Raw genomic sequence first — 14,653 nt, 5'->3', positions numbered from 1 at the left:
TGACCAAATTTTTGCATGACAACCTAGTGGAATGACAAAAATTTCAAAATGGGACCCTAATATGATATGAAAAGAGGATTTTTGATCACTGATGGCAGTATGCAAATACTGACACTAACAGAAGATATAATAAAGATAAAAATAAAAAACATTCAATTGTCTAGTAAATATTATATAGTTGAAGTAAAAAATTAATTTAGGTAAAAGATTTAGTTTACAATTTTAATTTAAAGATTTAGTTTAAAACATTTATTTCATAAGAAAATTTTAGTTAAAATTTTTCAATAAATTGTAGAAGAAAATTATGGAGGAAAATACATGAAATGAGATTTTTGGAGCGAAATTTTCATTCTTTAAGCTATATATTATGATTAGGAGAGAATGCATTTGTATCATTCAATCTCTTTTGTTTGAAAGGCATGGATTCTTCTGATAGTGAAGTTTCGCTTTGTGAAGCATGAACATTTTCGTCGCATAACAACTCTATTCATATTGATGAATATAACGAAAATTCTTCCACTATGAATAAAGAGTCAAATCTTCTACTTAGTCCTACTCCTAAGGACTATGAGAGCAACGCTGATGAAAGACAGGATGAATAATTTTAAATAAATAAAGAGTCATTGTTTCCACTTAGTCTTAATCCTATGGACTATGAGACCAGCAGTGATGAAGAGCATCATGAATATTTTAAAATAAATAAAGAGTTGTGGTTTCCACTTAGTCTTAATCCTATGGACTATGAGAGCAGCAGTGATGAAGAGCATGATGAAGAATTTCAATTAAATAGAGTGTCATGGTGTCCACTTAGTCCTAATCCTATGGACTATGAGAGCATCAGTGATGAAGAGAATGATGAAGAATTTCAAATGAATAGAGTGTCACAGTGTCCACTTAGTCCTAATCCTATGGACTATGAGAGCAGTAGTGATGAAGAACATGACGAAGAATTTCAAATGAATAGAGTGTCACGGTGCCTACTTAGTCCTAATCCTATGGACCGTGAGAGCAACAGTGATGAAGAACATGATGAATCTTTTCAAATGAATAGAGTGTCATGGCATCCACTTAGTCCTAATCCTATGGATTGTGAGAGAAGCAGTGATGAAGATTTTCAAATAAATAAAGGGTCATGTTTTCCACTTAGTACTAATCCCATGGACTATGGGAGCAGTAGCGGTGAAGGCGAGGATGAAGAATTTCCAATAAATCGAGTCACATTTTCCACCGAGTCCAAATCCTAAGACTATGAGAGAAGTAGTGACGAAGAATAGGATGAAGCACTTAGTCCTAATTCTAAGCACTATGAGAGTAGCAATGACCAAGGGCAAGATGAAGAATTTTTAGTAAGTAAAGAGTCACATTTTTGACATACTCCTGATCCTATGGACTATGAGAGCAACACTGACAATGCACGTGATGAAGAATATCCAATAAACATCGAGTCAAATTTTCCATTTATTCCTAATTCTAAGGACTATGAGAGTATCACTGAAGAAGGGCAAGATGAAGAATATCCTCCAAGTCAGTATTTCAAAAGCATAGATGATCATAGTGAGGATAACATTCCTCGTAATGATGATGAAAATGCTTATACAAGTGATGATCCAATAGTGAAGATGTTGCGATGAAATATTGTATCGAGGAGTAGGAGCATACCTTTTCGTATCAATCCAAGATGTTCTAGTTATGCAAGGGGTAGAGTAGAATATCTGATGAGAAGAAGTTCTATCAACACTCTTATTTCAAGTGAATGTTTTCAAAAATATTGCTTGAAACATATGGATTTCAAGTTTGCATTAGATAAAAGGAAGAGACATTTGTTAATGAATAAAAGAATGCAAAATTCATATTTAGTGGGGTGCATGCATTCTACATTGTCAGGTTATGATTATCATAATGGGTCTTTATTTATCTCTAGAAAGGATTTCAAAATGTTTCATTCAATGGGTAATTTTTGTCTCTCAAGATTCCAAGAAAATTTGGAAAATGATCCCACATTTTATTCATAAGTATGTCATAAATGACAATTTGGGCCATTATCAAATACTGCAATGTCATGGATGAAAGAATTTTTTTCAAAGCATGGAGAGTGTATGCCAAATAGACAGACAATACATATTCCAAATAATTTCTCAAGACGAGAAATCTATAACTTATACAAAGAATATGCAGAAGGTGTTGAGGGACATGGTCGATTTATTACATATCAATATTTTGTGAAGATATGGAAGAAAGAATTCAACCACGTCTATATTCCTAAGAAGACAAGGATGGGGATTTGCAGTACATGTGCTTCTCTTAAACAAAAAAGGGATAAATGTGAAGGGTCAGAAAGAGGTAAGCTTCACAACTTTAACTTTTAAAATTGTATAGTCATCAACTATGAAAACGTATTTCTTAATTACTTTCTTTTATGTTGTGTAGATTCCATTGTCAAAGCACTTCAAGAGCATCGCAAACAACAAACAAGTGAAAGGAAAAAGGTGTACAAGTGTCAAAAGAAGTGTTATGATAATCCAAATAAATATCTGGGTTTAATAATTGATGGTATGGACCAGAAGAAAACACTTCTACCACATTTTGTTCGCACACCCAAAAATTTATAGGAGGAAAAATTTTATTCAGTATCACTTGGTCGGGTGTATGGTCTTCAATGGGAAAATGTTGCCAAGGGTATACTTCGCAGCTCCAAATATTCATAATGATGCAAATCTGACAATAACCATAATTCATGATGTGATTTCTCATTGGTCTGGTAAACTTCCTGAAGTTTTGTACCTACAATTAGACAACACTTGTCGTGAAAACAAAAATTAGATTGTTTTGGGATATCTAAACATGCTTGTTGTATTGAGAATTTTTGAGAAGGTAAAGGTTGGTTTCCTTCTCGTTGGGCACATTCATGACCATATTGATCATATTTTCAGTCGTTTTTCAGTCACATTGAGGAGGAAAGAAGTTTGGAGCTTGCCATCATTAATTGAATGTATTAAGAAATCACACATGACAGAGCCTACTTTTGATGTGTTGGAAGAAATTGTTGACATGCAAAGGTTTATTCTAGCATCACATGGTGAGGGGAAATGCAGTGAACAACTTAATGACATTAGCTTCCAACACCAATTTCGTATCAAAAAAATTGATAGGAAAACACTAATATGGGGAAAGAAGTATTCAACTACTATAGAATGGGCACCATCATCAGGTTTGGAATTTTTGAAGTTCATTCCAGATCATCCAATATTTGCATCAAATACATTGTTATTACAATCAATTGTTGAAGTTCATAATGCATACAGACATAATAGAGATATAAATTATTCTGATTGCCTAGAAGAAATTAAAAAAATGTATTAGACATACATATGAGTACTTTGATATTGATAATTCAATTTGGTGGAGGTATTTTTTCAATAATCAAAGTGATATCATTTCAAGAACAACAAATGAAGATATACCTTTCAAAAATCCATTTATTTGGCCACAAAATGTGTCAAATGAACATGAGGAAATAAACATTGTTGAACAAAAACAATCTCAAGGTATTATTAATTCTTCACAAGCAGAGGAAAGAGAAATGTATATTGGTTCGAGAAGATCTCGTGCACAACGTGAAGCCATGGAAGACCTTTACAAGGGTTCAGTACAAGATATTAAGGAGGGTTGCATGATCGCAGTGCTAGCAGATGGAGATCCCAATGGCTATCCATTCTGGGTTGCTAAGGTTATAAAGGTCTTTACAGAAAATGAAGATGTTGCAGGTGTTGAAGTACAATGGTATGCCACAAACATTCACCCATTCAATGGTGTGTATAAGCTAGAGATGAGGGTCGATAAAAAAAATTGGCGGAAAGAGAAACAGAAAGGGTACAAATATAAATCGTTGTCGCACATAACTCTTAAAATTGGAGGATGTTGACATACTTGTTTATGACTTCAATTTAACAAAGAGAGGAACTCTTCGCTTGAAGACAATAGGGGTTATGAAGAGGTTGTTACCAGAAGGAACAATGTTGAGATGGGATTCTGTTGAAACCATTCGTAGATCCAGAAGAATTTTGAAACCTGAAATGGTGGGCATGCATGTGGACTTAGATGGGGCACTAGTTGATGAAAGAGAAGAATATGGAACATCTTCATCTGCATCAAGTCATTCATATAAAGATGTGAATTCTGATGTTGTGCAAGAAAATATGAGTGGTTTTGAATAATTATCTAAGACAATTTATATAACTGATGTTTGCATCATATCTTGAAATAAAAATTTTGATTTCCATGTGGTGTTAAATGAAGTTATGAGTCATTTTTATGTTTGTTGGATTATATGTTTTAATTATGATGATTTTTAATGTTTAGAATATCTACAATGCAACAATAACTTAGAGATATAATGTATGTTTCATTCAATCTACAAGTAATGACATTTTGATTAATTTAATCATGTAATTTGTTCATAATGTCACAGTTTTTTAATTTTATGGTTGAAAATTTTCCAAATTTTTTTGTATCTTTAATGTTATAGTTGAAAACAATTAGAATTTTAACAATCTTTAGTGTCATGTTATTATATGTTTAACAACATGGATGAAAACTAATAGAATTTTAATGTGTTTCAGATCTCATTATTTTATCTTTATCGCCATTACTAAAAATTGTTGAAATTATACCTAGGAAAGAAAAATGTTATTCTACCAAAAACATTAGTGTGTTTTTTCCTAAAAAACAATTGTTTTTTGCACAAAAAAGTTCGGTTTTACCACCATTTTTTAAAAATCTTGAAAATTGACCCTAAAAAATACCATGATTCCAATATACACACTTTTCGTTTTAGCATTGTTTTCCATGTTTTTTGGCCAGAGTTCCCGTTCAAAGTTTTACATTGCTTAGTCCTCCTTGATGGATCTAGGAGAGGATATGGTAATCCTCCTTGTCTTTGATGGATCTGGAACCCTTGCTTGTATATATGATTCTTCAAACTTTTTGCACCCTTGCTTCTTGATCTTGATGCTTCAATCTTTTATGTGTTCTTGAGTTGCCCTTCCTTCATGTATCACCTTAGCTCTCATACCATGTTGAAGAATCTAGGGCATCTAGCGTATAATGAGATTCTTCTGACGATGATAACTATTTGTGAAGCACTTTTTACTTTTTCTTATTAACACAATCTTCTCTTATTATTATTAGTGTTTTCTCTTACTTCATCAAATAGTTACCAGAAGAAAAGAGACAAGAACACAAGATTTTGACTTTCAGCCAAGGAAAAACCTCTCTCTCCTAAAGAGAAAAAGCCTTCCGCAAATTTCTCTTATTGAAGCTTCAATTGACAAATTCCAAAGCCTAGACCCTTGACTAATAGATCCTCCAAGCACAAGACACAGTCTCTCTCTCTCTCTCTCCTTTTGCTTTTTTTCGGCAAATACAGAAACCCTAGGTCTCCTTAAAGACCTCTTCTTTGGTGTCTTCCTTTCCTTCACTTCACAATCTTCCTTCTCCTTGACACTTGGACTAGAGAATGAGACCTTCCTTGAGAGATATTTATGAGTTGAGAGGTTGATCCTCTTTACCCTACTATAGGTCTTATTTCTTCTCACATGTGGTTGATATGGACTTATACTTGGCCCTTTCTCTTGCTTCTTTCCTTCGCTTTAGGTGAGACTTACTTCGCTTGAGTTGGAGGCATATTTGGAGCCTCTTTTTCACCCAAAACACCTCTTCTTATGTTGCTGCACTTCCAAAGCCTAGACCCTTGACCAATAGATCCTCCAAGCATAAGACATAATCTCTCTCGCTCCTTTTTGTTTTCGACAACTATAGAAACCCTAGGTATCCTTAAAGACCTCTTCTTTGGTGTCTTCCTTTCCTTCGCTTCACAATCTTCCTTCTCCTTGACACTTGGACTAGAGAATGAAGCCTTCCTTGAGAGATATTTTTGAGTTGAGAGGTTGATCCTCTTTACCCTACTATAGGTCTTATTTCATCGCACGTGTGGTTGATATGGACATGTACTTGGCCCTTTCTCTTGCTTATTTCCTTCGCTTTAGGTGAGACTTACTTCACTTGAGTTGGAGGCCTATTTGGAGCCTCTTTTTCACCCAAAACACCTCTTCTTATGTTGTTGCACTTCCGAAGCCTAGACCCTTGACCAATAGATCCTCCAAGCACAAGACATAGTCTCTGTCTCTCTCTTCTTCTTTTTTCGGCAACTGCAGAAATCCTAGGTCTCCTTAAAGACCTCTTCTTTGGTGTCTTCCTTTCCTTCACTTCGCAATCTTCCTTATCCTTGACACTTGAACTAGAGAATGAGACCTTCCTTCAAAGATATTTCTAAGTTGAGAGGTTTATCCTCTTTACCTACTATAGGTCTTATTTCTTTGCACATGTGGTTGATATGGACTTGTACTTGGCCCTTTCTCTTGCTTCTTTCGTTCGCTTTACGTGAGACTTACTTCGCTTGAGTTGGAGGCATATTTGGAGCCTCTTTTTCACCCAAAACACTTCTTCTTATGTTGCTGCACTTAGAGTTTTGTTATGACAATATAATTACCCTTCTTCCTTCGCATGTGTGGCAGAGATTAGCCCCAAAACAACCCTCCCAAACTCGGTTTCTCTTCCCTCTTCTTCGCTGCCCTAGAATCACCTCAATGCTCCTTTTTCGTCCTTCCTTCTTCATTGATTTAAGAGATGATTTATGGTCTAATGGTAAGGTCAAACTGCCCTATATATAAGATTTTATCCCTCCTTTTGGGCCAACTTGACTTTAAGTGCACCAAAATTCATTTCTTTGAGCCAACTTGAAGAGGAGTCTTGTCTTTGCTTTGGAGGATCATCCTAAACATATTTCTTTGACTCTAATACATATGTTTACATAGTGTAACATGCCCACATGGGTCTTTAATAATTACATTGACTCTTTGACTTTCCTAGAAGCACTCAAACATGTGCTTGACTTATGCAATGAGAAAGAAACTAATTTTTAAAATTTACAAAAATAGTAATTCTTTTCTTTTACAAGTACAAAGATCAAAATTACATTTATGAAGACCGAACCTAGTTACACTTTCTTTGTTATGAAACCAGCTCACAAAAAGATAGAAAATATAGATGAATGCCTTAGAAATAAGCCTCTTCGAGGGGGCAACCTCCTTTACATTACACAAATGAACAATTCTTAGATGATACAAATGACAAGACCTCCTTTCTATATATAGGAGTCTAAAGGGTCATAATATATTCAGAGCCGACATAATAATAATAATGTAAAGGCACAATAATAACAATAGTGGGCTTCTATGGAGCACGATAGTAACAATATGGGGACTACATAGGTACAACAATATAATAAGGGGGTTGTAATAATAACAAGAAGGGGTTACACTAGTAGTATAAGGGCATAACATGCCCCTCTCCTTCAAAAAGTGTTGTCCTCAACGCTTGAGTAGTTCTTGATGCTTCTGTATAAATTCTTCTCCTCCCATGTGGAATCTTCAGTAGGTAAGTTTTTCCACTTGATAAGATACTCTGTAATTGATCTATTTCGTAGCTTTTGATTTCTCGGTTCTGTGAGTACTTCAGGTTCCAATATGATTTTTCCTTCCTTGTCAAGTTCTCGCAATACTGTTTGAACAGGGATCTTCTGCAACTTTTGAATAGTTTCCACTCCTTTGGGCATATGGATACATGTAACGCCTAATGTTTAGAGGAACACTTCGTGGAACCAAATGAATAGCATGATCATGATCACGAATAGGTGGGAGGCCTTTGGGAGTCTCAAATACCTTGGAATGATTGTCCAAAACGTTTTGGAGATTTGGAGAAATACATGATTTCGATGTGGGATCCTCTAGTGAACATAATTGTGCAATTACACCCCATTTTTCTTTATTTAGAAGCTTTTTCATGCTGTTAGAGTTGATTATCATTCCAGGTTTTCCTTCGATACCCCTTAATTCAACTTCCTTTCCTTCCACATAAAATTTCATGAAAAGTTCTTGAAAGTTAAAAGTTATTGTACCCAAGGATTGTAGCCATTGGACTCCTAGTACAACATCAGCACCTCCCATTGGAATGGAAAGCATTGGGCTTTTCAATACATATTCTCTCATGGATAGCTTGATATTATGGCACTTTCCAGAGCAATTTATCGTTCCTCCATTTGCAACCATCACTTGACACTCTAGTGCTAGATATAGGAAGCAATTCAATTCTTTTGCTATCTTACAATGAATAAAATTGTGGGTACTTCCTGAATCAATCAACACTATTACCTTTTTCTTCTTGATTTGTCCTTCTATCTTGATGGCTTGAGGAGTGGTAATTCCATCCATTGCATTACAAGATATGGTCAGATTCATTTCTTCTTTATCTAGGTTTTGTTCCTGGAGTATATCCTCTTCTTTTGACCTTTCTTACTCCTTTTCTTCTTCCTCTTCACAATCTATGTAGAATAATTTCTTCTCAGCACACTATGACCTTTAGTGTATTTGCTATCACAACTGTAACAAAGCCCTTTTGCTCTTTTTTCTTCCAATTGTTGTGGTGTCAACCTTATAGGTTGTGGAAGGATAGGGGCAACAACACTTCCATCTTTATAGTTGTGAGTGTTATGCTTCCTGGTTTCCATAATTTTGCTTTCGATTTTTCTTGCCAACCTAAATGCCTTCTCTAATGAATCAGGTTCCCAAAGGTGAACATCATGTTGGATATTATCCTTTAAATTCCCTATGAACACATCAATCCTATGCTCCTCTGGAATATTTTTACCCTTATGTTCAATTTTTGGAGCTCCTCAATGTGCTCCATTATTGAACCCTTTTGTTTGAGACTTATCCATTGGCTAAAAAAAATGTTGCTTTTTGTATCCTCATAATGTGCTGTCAATTCTTTCGTAAAAATTTCCCAAGTGATAATTTGTTTACGAGATCAAAGCCATTGATACCATACAAACTGATTTGGTTCCAAATATAAAGTTGAAATATGTACCTTTTGTGTGTTTTGCACATTATTGAGATTGAAAAATTGCTCCATCTGTAATATCCATGTTGCGGGATCCTTGCCATAAAACTTCCTCATACCGATTTTTGGAATATGGTGGGTCTTTGATCCAACATTAGAGTCTATGGAATCATGATTAACATTTCTTTTGTTCTCATCATGAGTTTTCTTTACTACCCTTTCACCATTAGTGACCATTTCTTGTAGAAACTTATTCAAATTTATCATCAATTCTTCCATCTTATCATCCATGCCATCCATTTTAGCGTCCATACCATTCATCTTAGCGTTCATGTCATCCATCTTAGTTTCCATGCCATCCATCTTAGCTTCTATGCCTTTCTTTAAACAATCCATCTTAGCTTCTACACCTTTCTTTAAACCATCCATCTTAGATTCTATTACTTTTTGTACAAGTGACACTTGTTGCACTTGGTCTCGTAATTTTGATATATCATGTTGCATTTCTTCTTCTTCTTCATAAGTCGTGCTAGAGCTTTTAGGTTGCTTACTAGGTGTTTGCATTTTCTTCCCCGAGGCATCAATTACCGATAATAATTCTTTATTATGCCCTTTGAATTCCTTCAAACTAATTTTTCAAACCAAGCTTATGCAAAAATTTAAAAAAACTACACACCTTTTTTCACTTTGTAGGAGATTGATATTGAATCTGATGTATCTCTGTAATTTTGGATCATCCAGTTCTGAATTTGGGATTTGTAGTAGCCCTTTGTGTCCTCTTTCTAATGCCCCCAGTCTGATCCAAATTGGATTCTCCAAGGAAGAGTTATGCACAATCTCCCAAGATGACCTGATTATAGACCTATCCAGAAGAGCTAACTTGTATGAAGTGCCACGTGTCACCATTTTGACCTTTGGCTCTGAAAAATATATACAAGAAACTACAGTCCGTCCTCTTTCTGTACCTTCTTACAAAATTTCAATCTGATGCTCAAAGAGAAAGTTATGACGATTTTCCCCAGGTCACCTGTTTGGAATGTAATTGAGGAGTTTGCAAAAAGACCAACTTCCTCAGATCATATCTCCTCAAATATAGCGCGAAAAGCTCTGAAATTCGGACCCGAGGTTCAGTGCAATTTTGTCTCAAATGAGTTTTTTCTTTTCTCTTCTGAAACGTAGCAAAAAAAAGTTATAGCGAAAATGCCACGATGACTTATTTGGAGCAGCGAAACACTAGAATCCAAAGCTCTGATACCAAATGTTATGAAACCAGCTCACAAAAAGATAGAAAAGATAGATGAACGCCTTAGAAATAAGCCTCTTCGAGGGGGAAACCTCCTTTACATTACACAAATGAACAATTCTTAGATGATACAAATGACAAGACCTCATTTCTATATATAGGAGTCTAAGGGGTCATAATATAATCAGAGCCGACATAACAATAATAATGTAAGGGCACAATAATAACAATAGTGGGCTTCTATAGGGCACAATAATAACAATATGGAGACTACGTGGGTACAACAATATAATAAGGGGGTTGTACTAATAACAATAAGGGGTTACACTAGTAGTATAGGGGCCTAACATTGTTCAACAATCATAAAGTTTCGAAAATGGCTACCATGGTCTGTGACGATGGCTTGTGGAACTCTGAACCTAGAAATCACATGATTGAATATGAAAATGGATGTTGTTTCACCATCATCCTTATATGTAGGCATCACCTTGGCCCATTTCGTAAAATAATCTACCGCAAGGATAATGTACCCATGCCCCCCGACCGAGTGAGGGTTACATGTAAGGAAATTGATGCCCCATTTAGAAAAAGGACCGACAACAATGATTGGGTGAAGAGGAGCTAGGTGTGCACACATTTTTCAATCGTAGATTTGACAATTGTGGCATTTCCAGACTGTAGTTATACAGTCTTTGAACATAGAAGGCCATAAATACCCCTCGCACAAAATCTTTTAAGCAGTGCCAAACCCTAACATATGACTGCCACAAGCTCCATACTAGAAGTTATTTAATTCCTTTTTGTCTTCCTCATGAGTTAAACATCGTTTGAAGATGGAATCGACACCATGAAGATAAAGTGTATCGCCAACAATATTGTATTGTTTGGATTGGTACCAGATACGGCGACGATTAGTTCGACTCAATTCTAGCCGAAATGTCTAGGTCTAAGGATAAATGATGATATCTCCATACCAGGGGTCTAAAGTACTGATCAAAAAGAGAGATTTGTCTAGAAGACAATCCTCTATCACATTTTCCATCTCAGTACAGGGAAAGTCACATAATTATTCAACAAATACTAATGATTTCTTAGATTCAGATTTAATGAATTCCAAATCGAATTCCTATAGGATGACTATCCATTTGGAATACTTTCCCCCTAGAAATTGTCTGGTAGGAATGTAAACCATGGGGTTGCAATCGGAAATCATAGTAGTTTTACACAATAGAATGTAGTGACAATAATGTTGAACAACTTGAACGGCTGCCATGGCCAATTTCTCCACATGTGCATATTTTTCTTCAGTTTTGGTCAGATTTCTGCTTACGTAATATATCACATGCTCTTCGTTTAGTTGATCTTCCTGAGCTAAAACCATGCCAATAGTGACATCAAATGCAACTAAGTATAAAAAGTAGTCTCAATGATAATCAGGAGAAAGCAACAATGATGTATGGGTCAATGCATGTTTAAGTGCATCAAAGGCCTTTTGAGCCACTTCATCCCAAGTAAATGAGATGCACTTTTTCAACAATCGAGTAAAACCTTTATTTAACTCAGCGTAGTTCTAGATGAATAGACGTAGAAAGTTTGCTTTCCCTTGCAAACTTTGGGGGTGGTGGAGATTAGAAGGAGGAGGCAAATTCATAATGACCTCAACCTTGTGTGGATCAACATGAATGCCTTCCCTTGAAATGACAAATCCTAGCAACCAGATTGCACACAAAAAACAAATTTGTGTGGATTCAAGCAGATATGGTAGTGACGACACCTGATAAAGATAGTTCTCAAATGCATTGGATAGTCTTCCCGTCTCAACGAATGAGTTGGCAAGTCATCCAAATAAGGTTGCACAATATGCTTAATATCATGAAATGTGTAAGACATAGCCCATTGGAAAGTTGCACCAAAATTCTTCAAACCGAATGGGAGTTTTCGATAGGAAAAAGTCCCCCATGGGCAGATGAATGAGGTTTTGTGTTGATCGGCTGGGAGTATGTTGATTTGGTTGTAGCCAGAAAATCCATCCATAAATGAAAACATTTTATTTCTGACACAATCGTCAATAATTTCATTGATATAGGGAGTAGGATAGTTGTTCTTTAAACAAGCCTTATTGATATCCATGTAATCGACGCATACTCTAATGGTTCCCTACTTCTTGTTAACTGGTACAATATTGGACACCCAATTAGTCAAGGGAACTGGGTAGATGAAACATGCTTTGAGCAATTTCTTGACCTCAGCTTTAATCGTAACATCTTTTTGCGGATGCAACGGACGTAATAGTTGTCTGATATTTTTCGCATCTGGGTAAGTCTTAATCTCATGCACAACAATGCTTGGATCAATTCCTTGAATTTCCTCATAGGAAAATGAAAAAATGTCACGGACTTCTTGAAATGGGGCTTTATATGTTCGAATTTCTTCAAATGAGCATGAGGTGCCTATGTGAATATTTTCAAAAATTATTGTTTTGATTGAGATGTAAATGGTAACCGTTGTAGATATGTTTCCCCAATTCCTTTCTGGACTATCTACAATCTGAAGCGAAAACATAGTTGAAAAATCATTCTTAATTTTATAAGGGTTAGGTATAAAAGATGAACGATGATAATAGCCATTTCGTGGAACTTCATCTGAAGTCATGACTTCCATAATACTTTTGTCAGTTAGAAACATATAGTCAAAAGGACCAAGGAGTGACACTAGTTCTAACCAAGGTAAAGGAGAATAATTATCATTGATCACATTCACTCAATCAATGTCATAAGACGATGGGTAAAAAAACAATTGAACTGCCTGATAAGCCAATTCAAATGGGCTCAAAGGCATCTCATTGCCATAGGAGGCTAATTCAGACTCTGAAGGCACTATCCAGGGATCAAAATATTCCATAGTGCTTGATGTAATCATGTTAACCTTGGCAAAATTAGAAGGAAAGTTCAGTGGAGGAAGCACAAAGGTTGCCTGTAATAGCCCTGGTAAAAATTTCATGTAATAAAAGTTAATAAAGGAAAATAAGACCATGGTTAAGAGACACTTATTCCAAGCTGAATGTTGGGCAAATATATCCTAGTGAGCATCACAGGATGTGTGTTTTGGCTAAGGAAAACTGGCAAATGCTGAGGTAAAAAGGCATTTTTGGCACATTTGTTAATGAAAATAAAGGAAAATAGGAGAAAAGGACGGTAAAATGTCACAGGTTGCACGTGAGGAGGAAATTGAAGGAACATAATGGAAAATCAAGAAAATAGAAGCCTCATTAATAAAAAGGATTCTGAGGATCAATTGGTAATCTTTTGCCAGTTCAATTTTGGAGCTCTCTCATTATTCTCTCTCTCTCACTCTTGGTCACTTGGAGTTTTCTTGGAGCACTCTAGCTATGGATCAAGGAAGGAAAATCAAGCAAAGGGAAAGAAAGGAAAGTAGGATCAACTGTTTTATCAGGAATACTTGCAAGTAACCTTTTGCATGTGTGATTTCCTAGCTAGTTTGGACATGCATGGCTTTGCATGTTGGTGTATGGTTCTCTTGTTGTTGGTGGCATGGTTTTGTCGGGTTATGACGCTGGTTTTCAGCCTAGACTTGCCTTTTTCCGTATGCCATGGTATATTGGGATGTTTATCTCGGTTTTGAGCTTTGGTTTGCTGGATGTATTTCGAAATCCGGGGCGGAGGTGGTCTCAAGTTTCATTCCCAAAGGTCTAGGAATCCCTTGACTAGTTTTGGCAGGATACATGATAAATCCTAAGGGAGAAGTCTTGGTTTAGGGCTTAGTGATCCGAGTTTAGATTGTCGTAAATCTTAAGAGACTAGTCTCGGTTTAGGGCCTAGTGATCTAGAATTGGATTGCGGTAAAGCCTGAGAGACAGGAAAACAGAAAATCCCTTAAGGATAGTGATGGATTCTGGATGGCATTCCAAGTTCGGTTCGGTTGTGATCAGAGCACCAGTTTTGGTGAGGGTGGAGGTGGTTTAAACTTTGGATTCCCTTGGTTGTTCTTGGATTTTTTGTTCTATGAGATCCCACGTTCATGCTTGGAGTATGGCACGGGGGTGATTGACTGAAAGAGTGATTTGGCTCAACCATGTTGATCGTAGGGAGCTAAGTTCTCTTTTTTTATATTGGTTTATATGCGGATTTAATGGCTGTCATATCTATGATACTTATATGGTTTAATGCTAGTTATAAGCATGGTTATGTGACTAGTTCATGTCATGGTTATTCCATGTGTTTACTTGTAATTATTAAATGGATGGATGCAAGACCTAATTGATGATATACTAGTCTAATGGAGAAGGAGGTGATCCTTTTGGTTATGTTTTATAAGTTATTTCAGTCATTTATGCTATGTCTTGTATCCTAGACTTGTAGGTTGCATTGATGCCAAGTGTTTGACAAAATGTCAGTCCCGGTTGGGGATGCTCAGGCCTAGCCGTGAGGTTGATTT

This window comes from Pinus tabuliformis, chromosome X (genome assembly GCF_031772625.1).
Source record: "Pinus tabuliformis cultivar Carrire ecotype Pingquan chromosome X, CPIR1, whole genome shotgun sequence".
Taxonomy (NCBI): Eukaryota; Viridiplantae; Streptophyta; class Pinopsida; order Pinales; family Pinaceae; genus Pinus; species Pinus tabuliformis.
This window is presented reverse-complemented; position numbering follows the sequence as displayed.